Source organism: Balaenoptera acutorostrata, chromosome 4 (assembly GCF_949987535.1).
Source record: "Balaenoptera acutorostrata chromosome 4, mBalAcu1.1, whole genome shotgun sequence".
NCBI classification, from domain to species: domain Eukaryota; kingdom Metazoa; phylum Chordata; class Mammalia; order Artiodactyla; family Balaenopteridae; genus Balaenoptera; species Balaenoptera acutorostrata.
In genome coordinates, this window is record NC_080067.1 from 90,006,083 (window position 1) to 90,031,103 (window position 25,021).

General features: G+C 33.7%; 1 protein-coding gene across 1 annotated transcript in view; it reads left to right on the forward strand.

The window, feature by feature from the left end:
- The window catches only part of ZBTB20 (zinc finger and BTB domain containing 20), an 808,814-nt gene that overhangs the window by 200,729 nt on the left and 583,064 nt on the right, over positions 1 to 25,021 (forward strand). The window contains exon 4 of the mRNA XM_057544981.1: positions 16,314 to 16,372. The gene's annotated coding sequence lies outside the window, so the exon portion shown is untranslated. The remainder of the gene's footprint in view (positions 1 to 16,313; positions 16,373 to 25,021) is intronic.

Here is a 25,021-nt window from a genome sequence, read left to right on the forward strand (position 1 = left end):
ACTGTCATCTTCATTTTGTTATTGAGTGATTTTGTTGTTATTGTTGTTGGTTTTATTTTTCTGTTTCAAGACTGTTCCTTGCTGGAGCATTTTTATAATAGCTACTTTTACGTCATTGTCAGACAATTTCAACATCTGTCTCATTTCAGTGTTTGTGACTGTTAATTATCTTTTCTCATGTGAGTTGAGATTTTCCTGGTTCTTCACATGCCTAGTAATTTTGGATTGCAACCTGGACATTTTTAATATTATGAGATTTTGAATCATTTAAATTGTATGGAGAATGTTGGTATTTTTGTTTTAGCAGGTAATTGATCTCGTTAGGTTGAGGTCACAAGTTACAAGCTGCCTTCTGTGGTTTCAATGCCAGTTTTATTTTCAGTGCTTTTCAGATCTGTCCTGTATGTGTAAAATGGTCAGTATTGGACTTAGGCACTGGTCTATCTGTTATTTAGTTCTCAGTTTCTTTTGTATGCTGATTAAAATCAGATCCTTTTTTATGCAGCTTGAGAGGAGCCCAGAATAACAACTTTATTAGGTTACTTTTCTGAGTAGTTTTCTCTCCATGATATTACTGGTGTTTTTCAGTTACCTGGTGCTCCACTTTGTGGTCCTTCAGCCAGCAAGTTGTGGCTTTATTTACTGCGCTCTGATGTACATTTCTGTGACTCTGCTTATGTTCAAGGCCAAGTGGTGAGAGGACAGAGAGAGAAAAATAAAAGCAATGGGAGTTCACCCAACCCTTTTGGGACCATAAGCTTATTTTTCAAGCTAATTTTTAAATTAAATGTTTTACTGCAATAAAACCTACATATAAAAAGGTGAAGAAATCATAAGTATACATCTAGGTGAATTTTCAGAAAGTGAACATACCCATGTAAGTGGCACCCTCCAAGAAACAAAGCATTACCAGACCACAGAGGTCTCCTCATCCCTCCTTCTACTCCCTACCCCTCCAGGGCAACCACTGTCATGATTTCTAATACAAGAGAGTAGTTGTGACTGTTTTTAAACAATGCATAGGGTTGGCCAAAAAGTTTGTTCAGGTTTTTCTGTAAGGTGTTATGGAAAAACCCAAATGAACTTTTTGTCCAACCCAATATAAATAGAATCATGTGGTATATCTTCTTTCACTTCTTCATTCATGTTGTGGTGCATCTCTGTGAAGCTGCAGATTATTTAAAAACTTTTCATTGCTTTATAATATTCCTGTGGGTGAATATATCACAACTTAATTTTTTTTAGCTACTCTACTATAGATGGAATTTGAGTTATTTCCAGTTTAGAGTCATTATGAATAGTGGTTACCATGTGCACATTCTAGAACATGTTTTGCTTTACAAGTCTAAGTATTAATATTTCTGTTGGAAATATACTAAAGAGTGGTATTTCTGATGTGCTTATGTTCAGTTTCAGTAGATAATGCCAAATAATTTCCAAAGATATTGTATCAATTACTATTCTTAATATCAGTATATGTGAGTTCCAATTGCTCTAATTCTTGACAACTCTTAGTATTATCTTTTTCATTTTAGTTTTTCTAGTATGCGTGGCAGGGTAGCCCATTGTGATATTTATTTGCATTTCTTTAATGACTAGTGAAGTTAAGCATCTTTTCATGTGTTTATTTTCCATTTAGATATTCTCTTTTGTGATGAGCATTTTAAAGTTTATTGCCATTTTCCAGTTGTTGACCTGTAGGTGTTTCTTTATATAGTCTAGATGTATGTCCTTTGTCAGATATACATATTACAGATATCTTCTCTTACTCTGAACCTTGTCTTTTCATTCTCTTCTAGTTGTCTTTTGATAAACAAAAGTTTTTCATTTTAATGAACTTTAACTTATCAATCTCTTCTTTTATAGTTAGTGTTTTTTAAATCCTGTTTTAAAAAGAAAAACCTCTGCGTAACACAAGATCATGAAGACATGTTCCTTTGTCATCTTCTAGAAGCTTTATTGTTTGCCATTAACATTCAGGTCTGCATTTTATCTGAAATTCATTTTTTGTGTACGATGTGAAGTAAGATTTGGGATGGACAAGATTCATTTTATTTTTTGAGGTCGATGTCTGATTGATCAAGCGCTATTTGTTGGGATGGTAGACCTTTCCCCAGGTACTTCAGCAGTAACTTTATCATAAATCAAATGCTTACAGATTTGTGTGTCTATCTCTGGACTCTCTATTCTGTTCCATTGAACAGGTCTATTTGTCTATCTTTGTACTAATATTACATTGCTTATTAGTGTAGATTTAGAAGAAGTCTTATATCTGGTAGTGTAAATTCTTTAGATATTGTTTCGGTTGTTCTTGGTGCCTTGTGTTTCCATAAAAAGCTTAGAATCTGTGTGTCAATATCCACAAAAAAGAAATTTCTGGAATTTTGATTGAGATTGTATTTTGGGGAAACTGATATCCTATTAATGCATTATATTCTCCACTTATTCTAGTCTTTAATTTCTCTCAGTAATGTTTTATAGTTTTCCCTGCAGAGCACTTGCACACTTGCATACTTTTTTGTTAGATTTATTTTGAGTATTTTATTTTATGCTCTTATAAATGGTATTGTTTCATTTTATTTTCTAAATGTCCGTTGCTAGTATATAAGAAAACAATTCATTTATAAATTTATTTACTTTGTGCCAGGCATCTTGATAAATTCACTTATTATTTGTATTAGACTTTTTTGTGTTTTTTTTTGAGTTTTAAGGAACACAGTCATGTTTTCTGTGAATAATTACCATTTTATTTCTACCTGTACACTCCATATACCTTTATTTTATTTATTTTTCCAACTTTACTGAGATAATTGATATACAACATTGTATAAGTTTAAGTTGTAAAATATGATAATTTGATACCCTTATATGTTGCAAAATGATTACCACAGTAATGTTGGTTAACACTTCCATTACCTCATGTAATTGCTATTTCTTTTGTGGTGAGAACATTTAAGATTTACTCTCCTAGCAACTTTTAAGTATGTAATACAGTATTGTTGTAGCAGATTCCCAGAACTTATTTATCTTATAACTAGTAGTTTGAGCCTTCCATATACCTTTAATTTCTATTTCTTGACTTACTGCATTAGCTAGGATGTCTAGTACAATATTGAATAGAAGCATAATGTTTGCTCTATCTAGGTTTTTAGTTTTTGTTTTTGTTTTTATTGTAAATGCCCTCTATCAGATTAAATAAAGTTCCTCTTGAGTCCTTAGTTTGCTCAGTTGGGATGAGTGTGTGTGTGTGTGTGTGTGTGTGTGTGTGTGTGTGTGTGTGTTTACATCATGAGGGGATATTTAATTTTACCAAATGCTTCTCTGGATCCATTGAAATAATTGGATTTTCCCCCCTTTATTCTATTAACATCATAAATTCAATTAATTTATTTTTGAGTGTTAATCCACTCTTGCATTCCTATAATAAATGAAACTTGATGTTGATATGTTATCCTTTTTTTTTAAATAGGGAACTGGATTGAGTTTGCCAATATTTCCTTTAAAATATTTGTCTGCTTTCGAAAGAAATTGGCCTGTAATATTTTTTTTAATGTTCTTGTCAGGTTTTGTTGCATAGTTATACTATTCTCATAAAATGAGTTGGAAAGTAGTCCTCTTTTTCTACCCTTGAAAGAGTCTGTATATTACTGGTGTTACTTTTTTCTTTAAATATTTGAAAAAATTTACCTGTGGGGACTTCCCTGGTGGTCCAGTGGTTAAGACTCCACACTTCCATTGCAGGGGGCACAGGTTCAATCCCTGGTTGGGGAACTAAGATCCCGCATGCCTCCTGGCACGGCCAAAAGACAAATAATTAATTAATTAATTATCTAATTTAAAAATTTACCTGTGAAGCTATTTGGGCCAGAAGTTTTCCTTGTGGAAAGGTTTTAAAAGTAAAATTTCAGTTTATTTTAAAAAATAGGATTATACATTTTTCTCATTTCTTCGTCCATTTTGGTATTACGTGTTTTTTTAAGAGATTTATCCATTTCTTACAATTTTTCCAATTTATTGATATTAAGTTGTTTGTCATATCCTCCTATTATCTTTGTAATATCTACCCTTTCATCTAAATTTTCAAAGTTATTGATCTGAAATTGTTCATCATATCCTCTCATTATATTTTTAACGTCTATAGCGTCAATAGGAATGCCCCATTGTTCATTCCTATTAAGGTTATTTGCACTTTTTCCTTTTTGTTTTAAAATGCATATTTCTTAAGGATTATTATTTTTTTTTATTATTTTTTTAAAACTCATTTGCGTTTTTTTAAAATTAATTAATTAATTAATATTTATTTTTGGCTGCGTTGGGTCTTTGTCTCTGCACGAGGGCTCTCTCCAGTTGCGGCAAGTGGGGGCCACTCTTCATCGCGGTGTGCGGGCCTCTCACTATCGCGGCCTCTCTTGTTGCGGAGCACAGGCTCCAGACACGCAGACTCAGTACTTGTGGCCCACGGGCCCAGTTGCTCCGTGGCATGTGGGATCCTCCCAGACAAGGGCTCGAACCCGTGTCCCCTGCATTAGCAGGCAGACTCTCAACCACTGCGCCAACAGGGAAGCCCAGGGTTATTATTTTTATTTGTCTTTCCAAAAACAATTTTTGGATTTCTTCATTTTATCTATTGCTTTATTTTAAAATGTTTGGGGCATTTTATAGTTAACATTTTGTTATTGATTTCGAGTTTAACTATGGTCAGGTATATTATATGATTTAATCATATACATTATAAGACTTGTTTATGACCCAGTTTAAGGGAAGTTTTGATAAATGTTCTATGTGTATCTGGAAATAATGTGTATTTTGTAGTTGTTGGGTATAGGGTTCTATACATATCAATTAGGGCAAATTTGTTAAATCTTGGTACTCAAATATTTTATATATACTGATTTTCTACCTTCATGTTTTTTCACTTGCTGAGAGTTATGTTAAAATTTCCTGTGTGGTTGTGGATTTGTCTGTTTCTCCTTTTAGTTTTGTTAGATTTTGCTTTTTAAGAGTATATTATTAGTTTTTTACAAATTTAGAATTTTGATTTCTTTCTAGTAGATTATTAAATGCTCTTCTTGTACTATATTTGGTCTTAAATTCTACCTAGACTGATAGTGTAATGTGTAGTTATCCTAGCTTTCTAAAATAAAATGACATTTGGTTGGTAATTTTTTTTTCCATCCCTTAACTTTCAACTTTTCTGTAAGCTCATATTAAGGTGTGTTTCTTGTGAACAGCATATTGTTTTTTTTTTAACTTGCACTTCAACAGTATTTGTTTTTCAAGTGTACTATTTAGTCTATTTACATTAAATAAAATTAGTAATATTTTTGGATTTAATTCTATTATTTTACTATATTTTTCTACGTTTTCTACCTGTTTTACATTTCCCATTTCTCTTTTCTTAATTTCTTTGTTATTAGTCAATCTTTTTATTTCATTCCTTCCATTTTGCCTTGCTAATTGTATATTTTTAATTCTTTAATGGTTATCCAAATAAAGCCTACTATAAATCATACTTTTTATCTCTTTTCAGCAAGGAAACTCTATTTGTCCCTATCCAAATATAGGACCATTTGTGCCATTGTCCTATATTATAATTCTTTGGGTGCTCAATTGCTATAAGAAATTATTATTATTGGGATTTTGCCCTGTGAGTATATATTCTTTTATATTTACTTAGATGTTGACCTTTTCTGGTGTACTTCATTTCTCCCTGAATTTCCATATCACTGTCTGAGATATGGAAATTTCTACCTGAATGATATCCTTTAGTATTCCTTAGAGAATGATTCTACTGGTGAAATTTTTTCCCACTTTAGTCTTCCTGAAAATATTTTTCTTTTGCCTTCATTCAACTAAAGGATAGTTTCATTGGTTGTAGAATTCTAAGTTTGTAGTTACTTTTCAAAAGCATTTAAAGATATCACGGCTTTGGTCTCTGATTTCCATGAGAAATCAGCTATCAGACTCATTACTCCTTGGAAAGCAATGCATTTTTATTCCTCTGGCTCTTTTAATGTTTCTTCTTTGATTAGTATTTTCTAAGCAGTTTTTAAAAACCCAAAACACTGTTTTGTGTCAATTTCTTTGTGTTTATTCTGCTTGGAGTTCTTAAACATTTGTTAATCTGTGGCTTGATATCTTTTGTCAGTTTTGGAAAATTCTTGACCATTATTGCTTGAATTTTGCTTCTGTCTATTCTCTCTATTCTTTCCTTCTAGAACTAAAATTATTTGTATATTGGACACTTTTTTTCTAACCCTGTCTCATATGTCTTTCTTCTTGTGTTTTTCGTTCTTATTTCTGTGTTTTAGTTTGGCTATTTTCTATTAACCTAATTTGAAGTTCATGAATCCCTTTTTCTGTTGTGTCTAATCTGCTGTCAAACCTATCTATTGAATTCTTAATATCAGTTATTTTATTTTTAATTCTAAAATATTATTTGATATTTTTATAGATACCAGCTTTCTGATAATACTCAATCTTTTTCTTTACTTTTTAAACCATATTAATCATCAATTAATCAGCCAATCATTAAATTAATTTCTAATTATAAAATTAATAGATAATTATTAAAAATTATTAATTATTAAACCAATTCATTGGTATTTAAAAGTCCATGTCTGATAATTCTCTTATTTTTATTATTTTTTGAGTTTATGTTTATTTTTTTCTTGGCTTTTGGTTATTTGATCATAACTCCTGGCATGCCTGATGGTCTTTGCATATGAAAAATTGAGAAGGCTTTTTATGATATTGTATTTTTCAGAGGAGGATATAATTTTCTTCTTGCAGATAATTAAAGTTAATTCACCTTGATCTAATCAGGAATTGAGATAACTTGAAGTTGGGTTTATATCTTTGTGATGGTTAACCTCTTTCTGTTCTGCCATTACTCCTATAAATAGCCATTTAGAGGCTTGAATAAAATTATGGAATTTTTTCAAGTGGTCCCTAAACTCCAGTTTTTGCCTCCTTGGCACCATAAGAACATAAGAACTTGGCATTGAACATTCTGTTTAATTTTCTAGTATCTAGGTTGATGCTTTCTGCTTTATATTTTTGGGGCTTTTCATCCCATGAAAGGTAATCTGCAAATGCTTCAAGGGTTAAAAGTATAAAAGAATATAGGCTTCATCTCATTGCATTTACCTTCTGTCCAGGATTTTGGCTCTCCATGTTTCGGCTATCTTGACAGTTCTGAAGTTGATTCTTGACTTTCCCCCTGCAGTAGACTACTTAATGCTCTGATCCAGAGATTTGTGCTCAGTCTCCCAGCCCTGTAATATGTAGGCTCACTAAATGCCTTGAATGCAAAGGTGGTGGACATCATAGAGCTTGCTTCAGTGTGTTTTCCTTCTTTACAATATCTTGAATTTTAAACTGAAACCACTTTGGTTGATCTCTGGACCTTCCAACAGTTTTTTAAATAACTTTTATTTTATTCAGCTTTTATAATTTTCTCAGCAAGAGGTGTATTTTGATACAAGCCATCCTATCATGGTAGAACTGGGCACCCCCTTATAATGCTGTTTGATTAACAGGTTATTTGAGGGTGGGTGGGAGCTAACTACTTTGTTTCTTTACAAAGTAATTTATGAAGATATCCTTCTTCTTCCAAATATATTTTATAATCCCCTTTATATGAATTCCTTACATTTATTGTTTATTTGTATCTAAAGATTATTCCTTCGGTATTTAAAAGTACAAAAAGACTTTGTTACTGAAGTTCATTAGGCTTTTACGAATTGATCAATCTCCATTTGAATGATTACCTTAATCACCCTAGTTAGAGCTATACTCCTCTGAAATTTAAAAATTACCAAAAATAAAATTGTTGTTTTCTAAAAGAAAGTTGGTTTCCCTGGTGCAAAGAAAATCTTCTAATTTAGGTAATTACATGCATTCTGAGAATCCAAATAATACCAATTGTTTTAGTAGGCTATATATCCTTCTTCAGTTTGTGTACTGAACTATGATTAATATTTTCCTGTGTCATAAACTGGTGCCAAGTTCCTTTAATAGTGGGTAAAGTAATTTATAAAGGGAAATCAATGTTATTTAAAACTGATTCATGTGTATCTTGTGGTAATAGTAGTGAATAGGTATAGAAAGTAGTTTCGTAAATGGGGTATAAATAGTTTTTGAAATTATTTTGATTTACTGATTTTTTTCCCCTAGAACTTTCTTACCTCCCTGGATAATGTGATGAACCATATATAATGTAATATTCAATTAGTAAAACCAGTAGCAGCAGATAAAAATCAGTGTTTGTCCTAGGATATCCAGTACTGGAAACTTGGGTAAAATGAAGCAGTTATAATGGAAGCTGAACAGTGAGTACCTAGATAAGCATATCTATTTAGACAACTGGAGATTTATTTATTATTATTAATAATCCATTGTATTTTATAGTGAAGAAAGTCTCAAAAGTTGAATACATTTTGAAACAAAGAATGAAAATAAGTAAAGGTACCAATTAATTATTCCAAGGGCTATAGAACCCTTAGATATCTTTGACTTATCTTCCCTTCTGCCCTGCTAATTAGAGACGTATCTTCCTTTCCAGCTTCTAAATTGTTTATCACACACCTGCATAACAATTGTCTGTGTTTTAAACTGCTATGATTGATAGAAATTCATGGCTCTAAGTGGTTTATACAAAATTCAGAAAAATTTTGCTAATCATGGATTCTTTTGATTTGAAAATATTAAAAGACAAACCCTAAAATAGGAGTCAGGTGGCCAATAACCTAATTCCAGTTTTGTGTTGCTGTCAGGCAAGTCTCGTATCTTCTCTGTACTCTAATTTCCTACTTCATAAAATGAGACATTTTAAAGCATTTACCTTACTTTCTCAAAAAGTCATTATGAAGATCAAATGAAAAGATGTATATAGCAAGTAAAAGTATTATGCAAATGTAGGAGATTATTACTGTTATCCTCCTCATCATTAGTGGTACTGATGATAGTGGATGACTATAGCACTGCTCAGAAGCATAAAACAGTTTTGATACAAATTTTCTCTAGTTTGCCTGATGATAAATATAAAGTCTGCTTTCCTATCCATAACTTATTCACATCCTTTGAACTTTTGTTTTGGTTATTTTATGTTTTAAAAAAATGGCACCAGATTTAATCTGTGGGTTTTATGAGATCAATCAAGTAACAAGCTTCATTCCTTTGTCAGTAACAATGAGATATAAATTCAGTGAATTTAACAAACTGGGACAGGATTCTATCTTTTTAAGAATAGGTCCCCTAAGGTCCCTGAATGCATTTTACTCATTGTTGAGTGGAGAAGCAATAGTCTCCTTTGGAGCAAACTTACTGAATTACGAAGAAGAAACAGTTTATCCTTGAACCATTATGAAATTCAGGGAATGAACGATGTTCACCCAAGGCCAATTTTGTAACATAAACATAGAAAATATGGGCTCCTTTGAAGGGTGTGCATTATTTTGATTCATGTAATCATTAAATTAGTTACTTGAAGTTCACAGATCATTAATTGATGGATTTTAAGTGAAAAAAAAATATGCATAAGCTGAATAAGAAGATAGGTATGCATTACATCAGAGATGTCATTCAAATATACCTGGAAAACACATTTGTATCATTAGGGAGCATGACAGCAATCTATGAAACCATTGCTTGTGAGTAAATAGGTTTCTACCCTGAAAGTGTTTGGCACACTATAGCAGTTCAGGCCACTTTCCACAGTCCAAAGAGAGTCTGAAATGAATGGATAATGTCCTGCTTTTTTCATTTATATGAATTAATAAAATTGTAATCAGACTCTGTCACTCACGTCCATATTGAAGAGAATCTGAAAAGCAATGAAATGCACTATAGTTGAAATATGTATTTACTATAAACAATTTTAGAATACAGGGCTAAAGCATACATTTTATCACATTACACTGTGACCTTTGATTTACTTGCACAGTGCCTGACATATGATGACTCTCAAAAAATGTTCAATAGTATGCTTGAAAATGAATACACTAATGAACACACACAGAAATATGCAGAAGACACACTTTACAGTGATTGTAGAACACCTATACTGAATAGTCGTAGAAGAGTGCATGAAACATTAATTTTCATTCAAGCACCCAATACCCTGATTAAAATTTTAAAAACTTTCCCTTTCAATTCTGTTTAGTGGGATGTTGGATCCATGAAGCTGTTTTCCAGAATTCTTAAAGACAGTATTCTTCAAATTTTTTTGGTCTTGCTTTTTCATCCATATATATCTTCATGTTTTCCTTACTTTCCATTCTGAACTATTTAAAATATTAAGCTTTTTTTCATATTTTTCATACTTCATTCTCCCAATTAAACGTTGTACACTTTATTAAGCAAAATTTGGAAAATTTTAGAACACTCCAAAAAAGAAAATATTCCTAATACCGTATTGGTTTACTGTCTTCCAGTCTTAAAAAAATACATCTTTTTGAATATTTTAATCTTAATGGTTATACTATGTTGTATATTAATTTTTAATTTTACTTAAAATATAAGTAACTTTTCCATTTTAATAGCTACAGCATATTCTATAGAGTAGATATAACATAGTTACTCAATCCTTATGCTTGGACAATAATTGTTTTCAGCTTTCAGTTATCTTAAAAAGGAATGTGAGGAGCTTCTTTGTGCATAAAGCATTTTTCCTCCTAGTATTTAGAGTATTTGAGATAAATTCCTAGACTTAGAATAAAGCCTTATGTGGTGGCCATGGAGGTGTCCTTTTTAGACCTCCTTTCAAAAGAGGCGGCTGTGGAGAGCATAGATGATTGACAGTCTCCAGCTGCCACACCTTTGGCTCCACCTCAGCATTCAGACATTCACATGGAAGGTGTGCTTCTCCTGGGCTGCTCCTAGCCTAGGACTCCTCCCAACCTGGCTGAGACTTTCTTAGAACTCCTCTGCATGTGAAACCCTTCCTTTCCTCTTTCCTTTCATGGGTGTCAGACTTGCATCATGGTCTGAGCACTTTCCTTGCCTAAGCCCCTCCTCCTTTATCATTCACAAGTTATTCTCCCAATAGATATCTCTTAAACCCAATTGGTCTTGGCACCAGAGGACCTAAACTGACGCAGCATATAATCATTATTCAGTCTCTTGATACATAGTGTCCAGTTTTCTTTCAAAAAACTTTGTACCAACTTATACCCCCACTGCAGTGCAGCTTTTCGACACTATATTTTTCTTTTCTTTTTAGAATTTTCATTGATTTGATAGATGAAAGAATGGTATTCCACTTTTAAAATTTATATTTCCTTCATTAGATTAAATATCCTTTTTTTCATCTAAGATCTATTAAAATCTATTCATTTTTCACTAAGAAACTTTTCTTATAATTCATAGTCATAATTATAATACTTCTTTTTGCTTCATTTTTGATAGTGTATTTGAATGTAAGTCTTATTCAATACTCATTTATCAGTAGTTGGGATAAATTAAGAATATAGAACAAATATCATGATCACTCATTTACTCAAGCCTAAACTAAGACCATAGACATTATTTATGATTTGTTAGCAGCAACGGTAGTAGATTCCAGGCCTACTGTAAGTCTCCAGGAAAGGCATATAGTTTAACATTTCTATAAAATGTTTGTGTGTGTGTGTGTGTGTGTGTGTGTGTGTGTGTGTGTGTGTACATATGCATGTACGTGCATGAGTAGCAGGTGTGTGTAAGTGTGCAGAATTTTTTGTATGAGAGGTAAGGCTTAAAATTCCTTTACTTGTCTTATTTATTTATTTTTTTCTGTTAGTAATTTTGTTATTTTTTCTTTTGTTTTTCATTCACTATCTTTTTCACACCTTTATTTCTAAGATGTCCCTGATCATCTGATATTTATTAGGTAGTTAAATTATGCATGTGTCAATCTCTGTGTCCTCAAACACACAGAGCTAATCAAGAATAAAACCATTTATTGTAAATTTACCTCTAGAATGAGTCCTCCTTTCTCTGATTTTGAGGATAGATAGATACTCATTATGATCTGGTAGACAATTATAACACGCACATTTAGAGTGTAGGTGGATAGAAGAGTACTCTGTGTGAGGTGTTAAGACTTTTATTTTGCTCATTTAAAGACAAAGATTTAAATGTGCTTGTTTAAATTCAACAAGCCCTTAGAGCCATGAGGCCTTGGGGGTAAGAGGTGCTTAAAACCAAATAGCACAGGAGCTGAAGAAGTAATTATATGCCAGAGTGAAGATGGAGCTGAACAGAGTGAGCTGATCTGGGAACAGGGGATGAAAAACTAAATTATGTCCCAGGTATCCACAGACCAAGAAAACAGACCGGGAAACATGCTTCTTCCTATGTCTTACCAATTTTTGTAAATGACAAGGCTTTTCAGATGGTGTGCTAATCTGACTTCACCCTTCTTTTCTGCATTTTTGCTTTAATCTAAATTTAAAAAAAATCTTAATTAGAAGGTTGCTTTTAATGAAGAACATAAAGACTTCATAATATCACATGTGTTTAGGATTTGAGGTGGCAGGAAATAAAAAATAGTTGGAATGGAATTTCAGTGTCCTTTTCTCCCTCAAGACCAGCTTTTAAAAGCCACCTCACCCCCCTCACCTATTCCAAAAGATGGCAATAGAGGGGAAGGGGGAAGGTGAGAATCATTCTGAGCAGATTTTAGGCATTCTAAAGCAGTGGGATTAATATTATATGAAAGATTTAAAATGTCCCACATTCCTCAATTGCTTAGAACATGGTAGGGAGGAGGCAAAGAAGTATATATTCTTTGTTCCAAATCCTTTCTCAGGGAATCTGGCTTATGGCTTAAGAAGACTCTAGGACTGGGTAGTAGGGCTCAGAAGTGACCATAATCCCAAACGGATTTTTTTTTTCATTTCTCTTAAACTTGAGGGCTCACTTCTTGATGAAAGTGAAAACCATACCTATAAAAGTTGATATAGATAGACCCATCAATCTAACTACTAAAACAGAGGTTATTTTACATTTCTAGAAACATTTTTTAGACAACTCACTGTGAATATACAAGTATGCATTTTTGCCTCTGAAAATTCTTTTTTTTTTTTTTAACATCTTTATTGGAGTACAATTGCTTTACAATGTTGTGCTAGTTTCTGCTGAAACGTCTTTTAAAACTTAAGAAGTTCTGAATTTTTGTTGATGAGAAATAGAATCCAGTGTTGAAGTCTGTTTCTTCATAGCATTATAACAAAACAAAAAGTTCCAAGTTAACAATTGATTCCTGAGCTTCTATGCAAGTGCATTTTGCTCTGCTATTTTTTACTAAATTGCATGAAAATTAAAATGGGCAACGGTATCATACTTCATAGCAGACTAAAAGGCAGCAAAGATAGTGGTAAAAGGAAGGGCCACAATATGTTATGTCCTGCATGCCGCTTTCACTATAGTTACTCTGGGATGGTGAGGAGAGAATGAGAGGACCCTGTTCATTTATTTATTCAGTAAATATTTATTAAACACCAACTGTGTTCTAAGCATAGAGACTGTGGTTCAAAAACTTATAAAACAAGTACCTGACTTGGAGGACCTTACATTCAGTGGGAGAGGAAGGAGAAATATCAGGAAAGGGAATGTGCAATTTCAATACAGAGCAAACCACTGTGATGGGGTAAGCTTAGACTTGGGAAGTGGCAAGGTTAGGGAAAGCTTTCCTGAGGCAGTAATAGTAAGCTGAGACCTAAAGGATGAAGAGGTGTTTGCCAGGCAAGAGTCTGAGGGAGGCATGAGGGAAAAAAAGAGTACATTTCAGGCAATAGGAATGGTGTGTAGGATTTTAATAGATCATATCCTTTCATTTCTCCAGAATTTGTGTGTTAAGAGAGACAGACAAGGGCAATTACATAAGAGGGACAAAATCCCTAAGGCAGGGTGTCCAGTGGTGGAGGTGGATGAATTAATGCTGGAGTAAGGTTGATCCTTTCCTGTGGTACTAGTAGGGAGGAATAAATAGAAGTGTATGAATGCAGTTGTTTGTGAGATACCAAAAAGTTGATATAATGGCCTTTATTTTATTTTCTCATTGGTATAGATAGCAGATTTCTTTGCAGATACTGAAAGGGGAGGGGTGGAATAGAAGATTTCAGGAACGAGGGAAGATTTGAAATAGATGTCATATACAGAAGTAGAGAGAAAGTTGATTAAGGAAACCTGGAAGGATTATTAAGCAACATTTAGGGCCCAGCTAAGTGTAAAGGCTGAGGATGAGTAGTGGTTATGGTCAGCAAGTTTGTGAGACCCTCTTTAGCTTCTGAAATATAAGGATAGAGAAGGCAGATAGCTGGACTGCTCCAGGATTGGGTCTTTTCTGATATTGGTGCTCTTTCTGTTTTCTCCACTACTCATCTCTTGTCACTGAAGACTTCCTATGGCTGATACTGTGACTCTCTAGGGGCTTTTTTTTCCTGGATATTCAGCAGGTTTGACTCAAGTTCTGGCCAGGCTTGAAGTGCCAAAGATTTAATGTCACTAGAAGAAGCCTTAAGCAAATAACTGGTGGCAAGTTAGTGGATAAATATCCCAGCATCCCCACCTTTTATGTGGAATAACTGTGAGGCATGTTTTATACTGTTTCCCAGAATAGGCCAATAAGATTAAGCTCCAATTCACCATACCAGTAAGCTGCTTAATAAATGCACCCCTTATTGACTTCCTACCTGTTTCATTTGTGGTTGTGTAACAGTAGGATTTATTATTTCTGACAATTCTGTGGGGTGGCTGGGCTTAGCTGAGAGTTCTTCTGCTCTGCCTAGGAATACCAGAGGTCACTTATGTAGCTGCACTTGACTGGGAGCCTGTCTGGGTCAGGAATGTCCACAGTGGCTTTACTCACAAGTTGAGGCCTCAGTGCAAAGGGTGGAATAGCTGGGGTCTGAGCCTCTTTTTATCCACATGCTTTCTTAATATTCACTAATCTAGTCAGAACTTCTTTACATGGTGTCTGCCTCCCAAGAAAGCAATAAAAGTAGGCTGCCGGAACTCTTCTGGTCTTGGGTTAGAACTGGCACAGTGTGACTTCTGCTGTAATTAAATGGTCAAAACAAGGTACAAGGCCAGCCAAGATTCAAGATGGGGGGAAACAAACTTTTTCTCCTGATGGGCGGGGCAATATGCAAGAACAGGGATCTAGAACCATTGATGGTTATCTTTGCAGACTATCTCATTTCCCTTCTCTGCCTCACTTTTCTCCTTCATTAGTGTTTCCGGGGGTCATCTTCCAAATAAACTACTTTTACAAAATTCTTGTCTCAGAATCTTAACCAAACGAAGTTGAGGTAGAAGTTGAGACAGAGGAAAACCAGGAAGTGAATAGAGAGTATTAGTAAAAGAATAAAGTGATGGGTCATGGGGTTTGGGCTGGGTGAGAAAAACAATGTTAAAGGGTTCAAAAAGCAGAAGACTCGGGAGGCCTAGGGTCTGACAATATGTATGATATCAAAAAACTAGACATGTTACGTTTGGCAGGGAGAAAAGCCTGGAAAGAAAGAAGACTATGGTTGTAGGTCCGGTAATGGTAGAGTATCCCTTGCTGACTCTAAGGAGCAGAAACCAGTGGAGCAAAGACGAAATTTTATCACTCTTCAGACAGGCTGCTGCCACTACTGTGGTAGTGAGACTCACTGCTTTAGGAATCAATTCTTTAGATTATGTGTTAGATAAATACTCCTTTAGCTTGTTGTGTTATGATGATCCATGACACTAGATCTGGAGAACAGGTGGTCATTAACACAATCAGTGTCACCCCAAAACAGCTTGAGGGGAGTCTGCTGCCTATCAGAGGTGCAACCCTAAGGAGGTATGCTATTTTTTTTTAACTGGGACATAAACAAAAATAAATGTAAGGAAAGTAAAAGAAGCTTCAGAGTCAAATTAGACTCAAGTCATAGTGTCACCAGTTAAGTGATAAATGACATTGCAAAAGTAACTTAGCCATTTTGAAACCCACTCCTTCTTGTATTACATGGTCTTAGTACCTCATTTGATTGTGATGAGATTAAGTTGTAAAATATTTGCTAAGTGCCCAGCCCAAAGAGGGTACAATTGAATATTATTTCCCTTTCTCCTAATCTTCCTTCCCCCATCCTGTAAGCCAAGATTCATAGGTAGAGCATAACATACCTTCTCTTTCTACTGTTGTTGCTTGTTTCTAATACATGTGGTCTACTGTAAGTACTCTTGTGGCCTAAAGGGTTCACTCTTTCTCACTTAGTTCTTGTTCACTGCTAAGCAGTGAAGAGGGAGACTGTAACTTAGTGATAAGTGCCCAATATGAGTTTTTTTTTTTTTTTTTTTAGTTTAAATGGAAGGCAAAAAGATTCATCTGTACTAAGTGGCCAGACAATCTGCTTGGAAGGTATTTGGCATTCATATGGATTTTGGCAAGAAATAAGCTTCACCTGAACTCTGTTGCACTCTTATTCATTTGTTAAAACTGATATTCAAGAGATTATGGTTATATTCAAGTAAAAATAAGTGAAATTTTCACTACATAATTTATGTTTGTAGATTTTTGTGATTTGTAAATTAAACTTGGAAGCTCTTGGCTAAATTATTTGTCTCTTCATTTCAAAAGAAGGAGTTAAAATTCTTATTCTTGTCATTAGTGTGATTATAGGTTAATTCATTCTTACTCCCCTTTAAAACGAAATGAAGACCAGTGATATTTGATTCCAACCATTTCACAATTAAATAGAATGATTTAGAAAGGATGCAACTCAGTTGCACGTATAAGCTATATATATATAGCCTTTTAGGGGATAGAAAGTTGTAAATAGGAACTTGAAAGTAATTTTGTCCTCATCTTCAGGTTTAATTTAGCCTGCCAGAATTTGTAAACTGATAGAAATTGTTACTTGTTCAGATAATTTCTGCTTATATTGGCATGTTCATGAGGCAGAAAACTAGAAAAAAATAAAAATTCCTTCTGCTGTGTTTTTTGTTCTTGATATTTCCTCAACTTGTAACACCATTCTTCCCATAACAGAATACTCACTCCATTGCTGTCCTTTCTCAACACTCACTTGCACGGAATCATCCTTGGGTCCTGACCTTTGGCCCAGGAATTAGATCCTATCATCCAGGCAGGCACCTGTTAGATCTTCAACTGACTACTGGTCCTCTAGGTCCACCGCTCTGCCCCTGCTTCTCCAGGTTCCTCTAGCCATCCCTCCATCTCCTGCTTCCCTGGCTAGCTCTGAATGTCCTGCATGCTGTGTGGTTGGCTCCTTTCTGCAGTGTGACCCCTACTACCTTAGTTCCCTACAGGGAATCAAGCCTGAGGCACAGGGCTCTTTCTGTTCCTCCTTAATAGTATTTTCCTCTTCCTGCTATGCACTGTTATTATTTACATATGTATATCTTCTCGTATGTATCTCTTCTGGTATATTACCAATTCTCTAAAGGCAGATACAAAACTCTTTCTTATATGTATTTGTCTCGCAGTGAATAGTACAGCACCTTGCACCAACCAGGTGCTTAATAAATGTTTATTAATGTTATTTGAGTGAATGTAATCCAAGCAGTTATAAACAGCATTGTACTACTTATCCTGTTTTTTGGTTCTAAGCAGAGTTTTTATCAGAAGATAGATCTAAAGCTCTCAGAATCTTAAACAATCTGCAACATCTTTTTCTTGAAACTTGCAGCCAGTGTCCAGTTGTTTAATCTTCAAACTTAAAATTATTTTAAACACACCATTCACAAAATTTTCCCACTCAGCTGAAGTACTGATGTAAACAAGCTTCTTATCTCCATAGGTATGAAAACTTCAGGTGTCAGTTGATGATTTATTTGAGATTGTATGTGAGAGCCTGCATTTTTTTTCTCACTTTTCTGAAAGGGACAATATACCTCTCTTGAAATATTCTCCACGGGCCTGATATCTGAGGAATTAGCCAGACCTGATTTGTAGAAATCATACAAATCTTCAAATATTAAGGAGTTCAGAAATAAGGTTATTTAGGGACGTCCCTGGTGGTCCAGTGGTTGAGACTCCGCACTTCCATCGCAGGGGATGCCGGTTTGATCACTGGTTGGGGAACGACAACAAAAAAAAGGGTGGGGCTATTTATATAGTGGTATACTGCTACAATTGGAAAGTAGAAAACATCTCTTCTTGCCTCACATTTCACATGAGTAAACTGAAGCCTTGATAGGGTCTTGTCCAAAGTCCCACTGCTGCTTAATAGTGGAACCATATCTTCTTATGGCTGATGGAGGTGGGGGCAGTTTTTCTTGCTGTAACCTAGTAGAATTAGATCCAGAGGCATACCAAAGGAGAAAAAAGTATGATGAAATTATTTCAAATGATGGATATCTTGTAGAGATTATATTCTTGCTGAGTTTTAAATAAGATTTTCTTTCCTTACTATCTGATATTACCATATCCTATAATGCATCAAGATCTGAAAACAGATCTTGTAATGACAGAGATATATGGGCTCTATTTTCAACTATAAAGCAAATTTGCTTTAGCTTCAATTTAAAAAAGATTTTGCATTTGAGTGTGTGCTCATTTTTAATTTAGAAAATATAATTTATTTGGGAACTTAATCATGACCAGTTCTTGAGATAGTTTTTCAAGCTTTGAGATATGTTGTGAGTTACTGTAAATCTTGGCAGAGAACGTTGGACAGAGATTCTTTTAAGTTTCTTTTCTTTCCCTACTTTGATTTTGGGATCTGATGAAGGGTGTTGGTCTTGAGACATTTCACTGACAACTTTTTTCCACTTCCAAGACTTTTGAGAATTTGATATATATATAAATTTCACTTGCATTCTTAGCCATTTGCTGATACATGTTTCTTTAAATTTATTTTTTATCCATTTCATTTCTCCCTTTCTTCGTGTGTTGTTGTTTAGCCCTCTTCCAGAAGCAAGTGACATGTTTCTAGCCCATTGACTTCACTTTTTATCTGTACTTCTTGGTACCTATTTAGATCCTTCTGTTCCCAGAATTAATCATAATTCATGAGATGTTTCTGGTATGGAGAAATAAATCTCTAATCAAACAACCCACCTACAAATAACAACCATAAACTCTGACCAAAGAAAAAACCAAGGCAAAACAAACAAGTCAAAATATAATATGATACGAGCATTTTGGAGAATGAACAATAGTAGGAAGATTTTAGACAGGAGTTGAAACTTGTATTAAGCAACTAGCATAGGGTGGGGTGAGTTTCACATTTTTGTGGCTTTTCCTGAGAGTATCTGCAGTTGTAGTGGCAACATAGGGAAACTAAACTTCAAAAGGAAGCCTGGTGCTTTCAGACTGGAGGAACATGGGAAGGGACAGGGATGCCAGAGAGTGAGGGGTAACTCAAGAAAGGAAAGAGACAGAGATGGGAAAACTCAAATTCCATGTACAAACTCTGCCTAACTCTATGGCTGACCCCTGAACCACACATGCATAGGGTAGACTGAAAGCAATCCAAACTGAGATCTGAATAGGACAGAGTTTGCAACTTGAGACTAGCTAATGACCTGCTAAAACAAAAAACACCAGCACTCTCTGTCTCTGTGTAACAGAATCCAGAGTATTCACAATTAACATTGACAGTGTCCAAGATACAACCCCAAATTAGTTCAAATACAAAAAAAGCATGCTAAACTGTAACCCTTTCTCAAAGGGAAAGAAAATCAATAGATGAAAATTCAGAAATGACCCAGATATTAAAATTATCAGACAAGAAAATTAAAGAAGCTATTACAACTGCTGAATGAAGTAAAAGAAAATATTGTTAATATGAATAAAAAATAGGAAATATCAACAGAGAAATTTTAAAATATATATCTATACAAAAAAACAAATGAAAATTTTAGAACAGAAAAATACATTATCTGAAATAAATAAATTACTGAATAGGCTTAATAGCATAATGGATGTGGCCAAAGGAAAAGTCAGTGAACTTGAGTAAGATCAATAGAATTCATCCAATCTGAAAAAGAGTGAGAAAAGAAAGATGGAAAAAATGAGCAGAACCTCAGAAGCCTGAAGGACAATTTTAAAACATCTACTATATATGCAGTTGAGGAATAAGAATGGGTAGAAAAAAATGTTTTAAGTATTTTAAGAATAAAGGTAAAGGCTTCCTAAATTTTGTGAAAGACATACATAGATTCAAGAAATTTAGCAAACCCCAGACATGATAAATTTGATGAAAACAATGCCTAGGAATAGCATAATAAAATTGTTGAAAGCCAAAAATAATACTGCGTTCAAAATTATGTTTAGTGTTATGTAGATGTTATAATGTTGTATTTGAATATATTTTTTAAAAAGATGAGGAAACTGTAGAATGTAGTGTTTAAGTAATGGGCTTTAGTCTCCTAACATAAAGCTCTGCTACTTATTAAGTCTGTGACCTTGAGCCAGTTTGTTTTCTTAGAACATCACTTTCTTCCTTTATAAAATGATGATAAAGATAAAAATAAAACTACCTTATATGGATGATGTACAGATTAAATTATATATGCAGAAGTCTTGGCAAAGTACTTAGTGGAAGTTAGATAAATGATAGCTCTTGTACCTCTTTGTTTTTTCTTCTCAATGTTCTTTGCTTGGCTGTACTTCTTAATACTTATTATAGAAAATAATTTTCCTTTCTCATAATGCCTTTTTCTAGTTTTGGAATGAATGTTTAATAGTCTTATACAATAAGTCAAGGTGCTTTTCTGTTTTCTGCAGTATAGTTTTTATAACAGACCATCTGGTTTTTGAAGGTTTATTCCGTGTTGCCTTTAAATGTATTTAGGCCTGTGTGCACGCCTGTGTGTGTGTGTGTGTGTGTGTGTGTGTTTTTATAGATTTTAACTGCTTAGGTAATATTTTGTTTATAAAAGTCTATTCAAGTTTTCTAGTTCCCCTCAAGCTAGTTATATTTTCAACAAAAATGTCCTTTAATCTATGTTTTAAAATAGCTTGAATCATTAGTTCAAATAAATAGCATAAAGTTGTTCATAGTATTCAGTAATTATTTTAATTCTTCAAACAGATTTGTTTTTTCTTTTTTAATGCTGTTTATTGGTATACCTTCTTTTTATGATAAAACTTCCTGGTGATTTGTCTTTTTATTAGTCTTTTCAAAGAAGCAAAATATTTTACTTTGTCGACTGTCTTTATGTCTGTTTTTCATTTCACTTATTTCTGATATTGTTTTGTTATTTTCCTGCTTTTAAAGTTTTTGGTTTTACTTTAATGTACCTTTTCTAACTTGGTAATTTTTAGTCTTTTTAACATATAAATTTAGAGCTATACAGTTTCCCCTAAGAACTGCTTTAACTGCATCCCTTGAGTTTTGGTATGTATTGTGTTCATTGTCACTGAGTTCTATATATTCTCTAACTTCCAAAATATTTATTAGCTTTTTGCCTATGAATTACATAAAACTTTAATTTAAATATTCCAACTATTGGAGATTTGGGGGGGGGGGTCAGGGTTATGGTTTTTTAAATTAAAGTCTAAATTTACTTGTGATTAGAGGAGATGATTCAATGATTTTAATTATTTAGTATATGTTAAGACAATTTGTGGCTTGATGTAAGGTCAATTTTTGTAAATTTTTCATTTGTACTTGGAAGATATGTGTATCTTATAATTCTTAGGTGCAGCTTTATATTTGTTAATTAGATCTGCCTTGTTAAATTATCATTACTTTTCTTGCCTGCTTTACTCTTGCAATTAATGTTATAAATATGATCAAATCTTTCTTTATGATTGAGAATTTTGCTATTTGTGTTTTATATATTTTATGTCTCTGTTGTTAGATGCTTAGAGGGGCAGTTTATTGTATCTTGTTAATGATTTGTTTCACTTTCATTATTTAATGAACATATTTATTTTTTAATAATTCTTTTACTTAAAACCTAGCTTATTAGACATTAATATAGCTACCTCAATTTTTACCATTTCTTTACTTTCAAGTATTATATTTTAGCTGAGTCTCTTGTAAATAGCATGCCACTGACTTTTTTTTTTTTAATTTATTTATTTTATTTTATTTATTTTATTTTTGGCTGTGTTGGGTCTTTGTTGCTGCAGGCGGGCTTTCTCTAGTTGTGGCGAGCGGGGGCTACTCTTCGTTGCAGTGCACGGGCTTATCATTGCAGTGGCTTCTCTTGTTGAGAGCACGGGCTCTAGGCACGCTGGCTTCAGTAGTTGTGGCTCACGGGCTCTAGAGTGCAGGCTCAGTAGTTGTGGCGCACAGGCTTAGTTGCTCCGCGGCATGTGGGATCTTCCCGGACCAGGGCTTGAACCTGTGTCTCCTGCATTAGCAGGCAGATTCTTAACCACCGCGCCACCAGGGAAGCCGCCACTGACTTTTTAAAATTCAAATTGTTGCTCACTTTTAACCAGAAATTTAACTGGTGTATATTTATTGTGATTACTTATATGTTTAATTACTAAAATCCTGATTTGTGCCCTCTATTTACAATGCATTTTAAAAAAATTTTGTTCTTGCTTTTCACTATTGTATTGAGTTTTCTTAAGTTCCTTTCACCCCTCTATTAGTTTGAAAATTATGCATATTTAAAATTTTCTAACAGATAGTGATTACCTTTAAATACTGTATAATCCTACTTGATTTGATGATGTTAGTATCTCTAGCCTCCTTTCAAACAATATAAAAATGTTAAAATATTTCATCTTCAATCACCCCTGCCCTTATCTTACATATTAATACTGTCTAATATTTTAGATCCAACTTGTTTTTTTTTTTTTTAAACATCTTTACCAGCTTGTTTTTATATCCCATTTAATAACTGGTATTATTTAACTTTTTATAGTAAGAATTTATTTAAGATTCCTTAGGTGGTTAACAATTTCCAGTGTGCTGTTGACTGGCAAAAGCTGATTGTGTGTATCTCTTTCCAACTCTTCATTCAGTGACATTATGTTTGTAGTTTGAAGTTGGCCATGGTGGGAGTATTTATACAATAGAAATCAGTAAACACTACAAATCTGGGCTTTTTTTTTCTTGGAAGAATCATTTGTTGACTATTTACCAGTACACCACTGCCAGTATTCTTGTTTTTCATTTGTTTTTTCATCCAATCCTTTATTCTGGGTTAAATTTACTTATTACTAATTTATAGTTTTATATTCTTTTAATGAAGGCAAATTATAAGTAAACTTTTGATCCTCATTTGAAAATGTACTTTATTCTTACTTTTTAAAATTTGAAGTATAGTTTATTTACAATGTAGTATTAGTTTCAAGTGTACAGCAAAGTAATTCAGTTATATAGAAATGTATATTTTTCAGATTATTTTCCAGTATAGGTTATTACAAGATATTGACTATAGTTCCCTGTGCTATATAGTAAATCCTTGCTTAGTTACTTTATGTATAGTAATTTATATCTGTTAATCCAAAACTCCTGATTTATCCCTCCCCACCCCTTTCCCCTTTGGTAACCTTAAGCTTGTTTTCTATGTCTGTGAGTCTATTTCTTTTTCATAAATAAGTTCATCTGTATCATTTTTTTAGATTATACATATAAGTGATATCATATGATATTTGTCTTTGACTTACTTCAGTTAATGTGATAATCTCTATATCCATTCATGTTGCTGCAAATGACATTATTTCATTCTTTTTTATAGCTGAGTAATATACCATTTGTGTGTGTGTGTGTGTGTGTGTGTGTGTGTGTGTGTGTGTGTATATATGGCTTATCCATTCATCTGTTGATGGACATTTAGGTTGCTTCCATGTCTTGGCTATTGTAAATAGTGCTGCTGTGAACACTATGGTGCATGAATCATTTTGAATTAGAGTTTTTGTCTTTTCTGAGTATATGCCCAGGAGTGGGATTGCTGGATCATATGGTAACTCTATTTTTAATTTTTTAAGGAACCTCCATACTGTTCTCCACAGTGACTGAATCAATTTATATTTCTGCTAACAGTGTATGAGGATTCCCTTTTCTCCACACCCTCTCTAGCACTTATTATTTGTAGACTTTTTGATGATGGCTGTTCTGGCTGGTGTGAGGTGATACCTCATTGTAGTTTTGATTTTGATATTCTCACTTTTTAATGATAGTTTATTTGACTATATAAACTACCATACTTATTTATTTTCCCTCAATACTTTGAAGATACTATTCCATTGTTTTCTAGACTCTGTACTGTTGTTGTTGAGACATCAACTATCTATTTAGTTGAGTTTCCTCTATAGATAATCTGTCCTTACTCTTTGTCTTTGGTGTTTGTACAGGTTGCGGATTGTTTGGCTCTAAGATTCATTCTTTTCTCTTCTTCTTGGTTGTTTTTGAAGAGGGCAGACCATTCAGGCTGAATTTCCTAGGCTCCCAAATCAGTTTTCTTCTGCCAGGCTTCATCCAGTAGGAATCACTGGTGATTGACTGAGAAGAGGAGGAAAGGAGAAATTTAAAAATGTCTCCTTTGTCAGCCTGGGTGACATTTCCAAACACTGCTACATCTCTGTAGTGGACCCAACTCCTGATGAACCGATTCACCAGCACTCTCTATTTTACCCCTCTGTCCCTTGCCATTGCTAATTTCTGGGTTGTGTCATCATACCTTGGTTCACTTATCAGCCTCTTCTGCATACTTTATATTGCCTCATTTTAAACACTGTGAGTGGTTTATGTTTCCTTGATTGGATCATGAGTGACACAGTGTTCTAGATTTCATTATAACATCTCCAGATTTGGATTTATTTTTATTTATTATTTTTGGGACCTGCTTTATGTATCTGATGTTCCATGTCTTTCTCAATTCTGGAAAAGATCCATTATTGCTTCAGATATTGCCTTTTTGTCTTTATTTTCTCATTCTCATATACTTTTTAGACATGTTAGATCTTTTTATTCTGTTCTTCATATTTCTTAATCTCTTTTTTATATTTTCCACCTTTCTCTTTCTCTTCTGGGTAAATTCCTTAGAATTATCTTTCATTTCAGTAATTCTTCCCTTATCTGCATCTAATGTGATGTAGCCTCGTTTCAGATGGGAACTTTAATACAAATTTCAT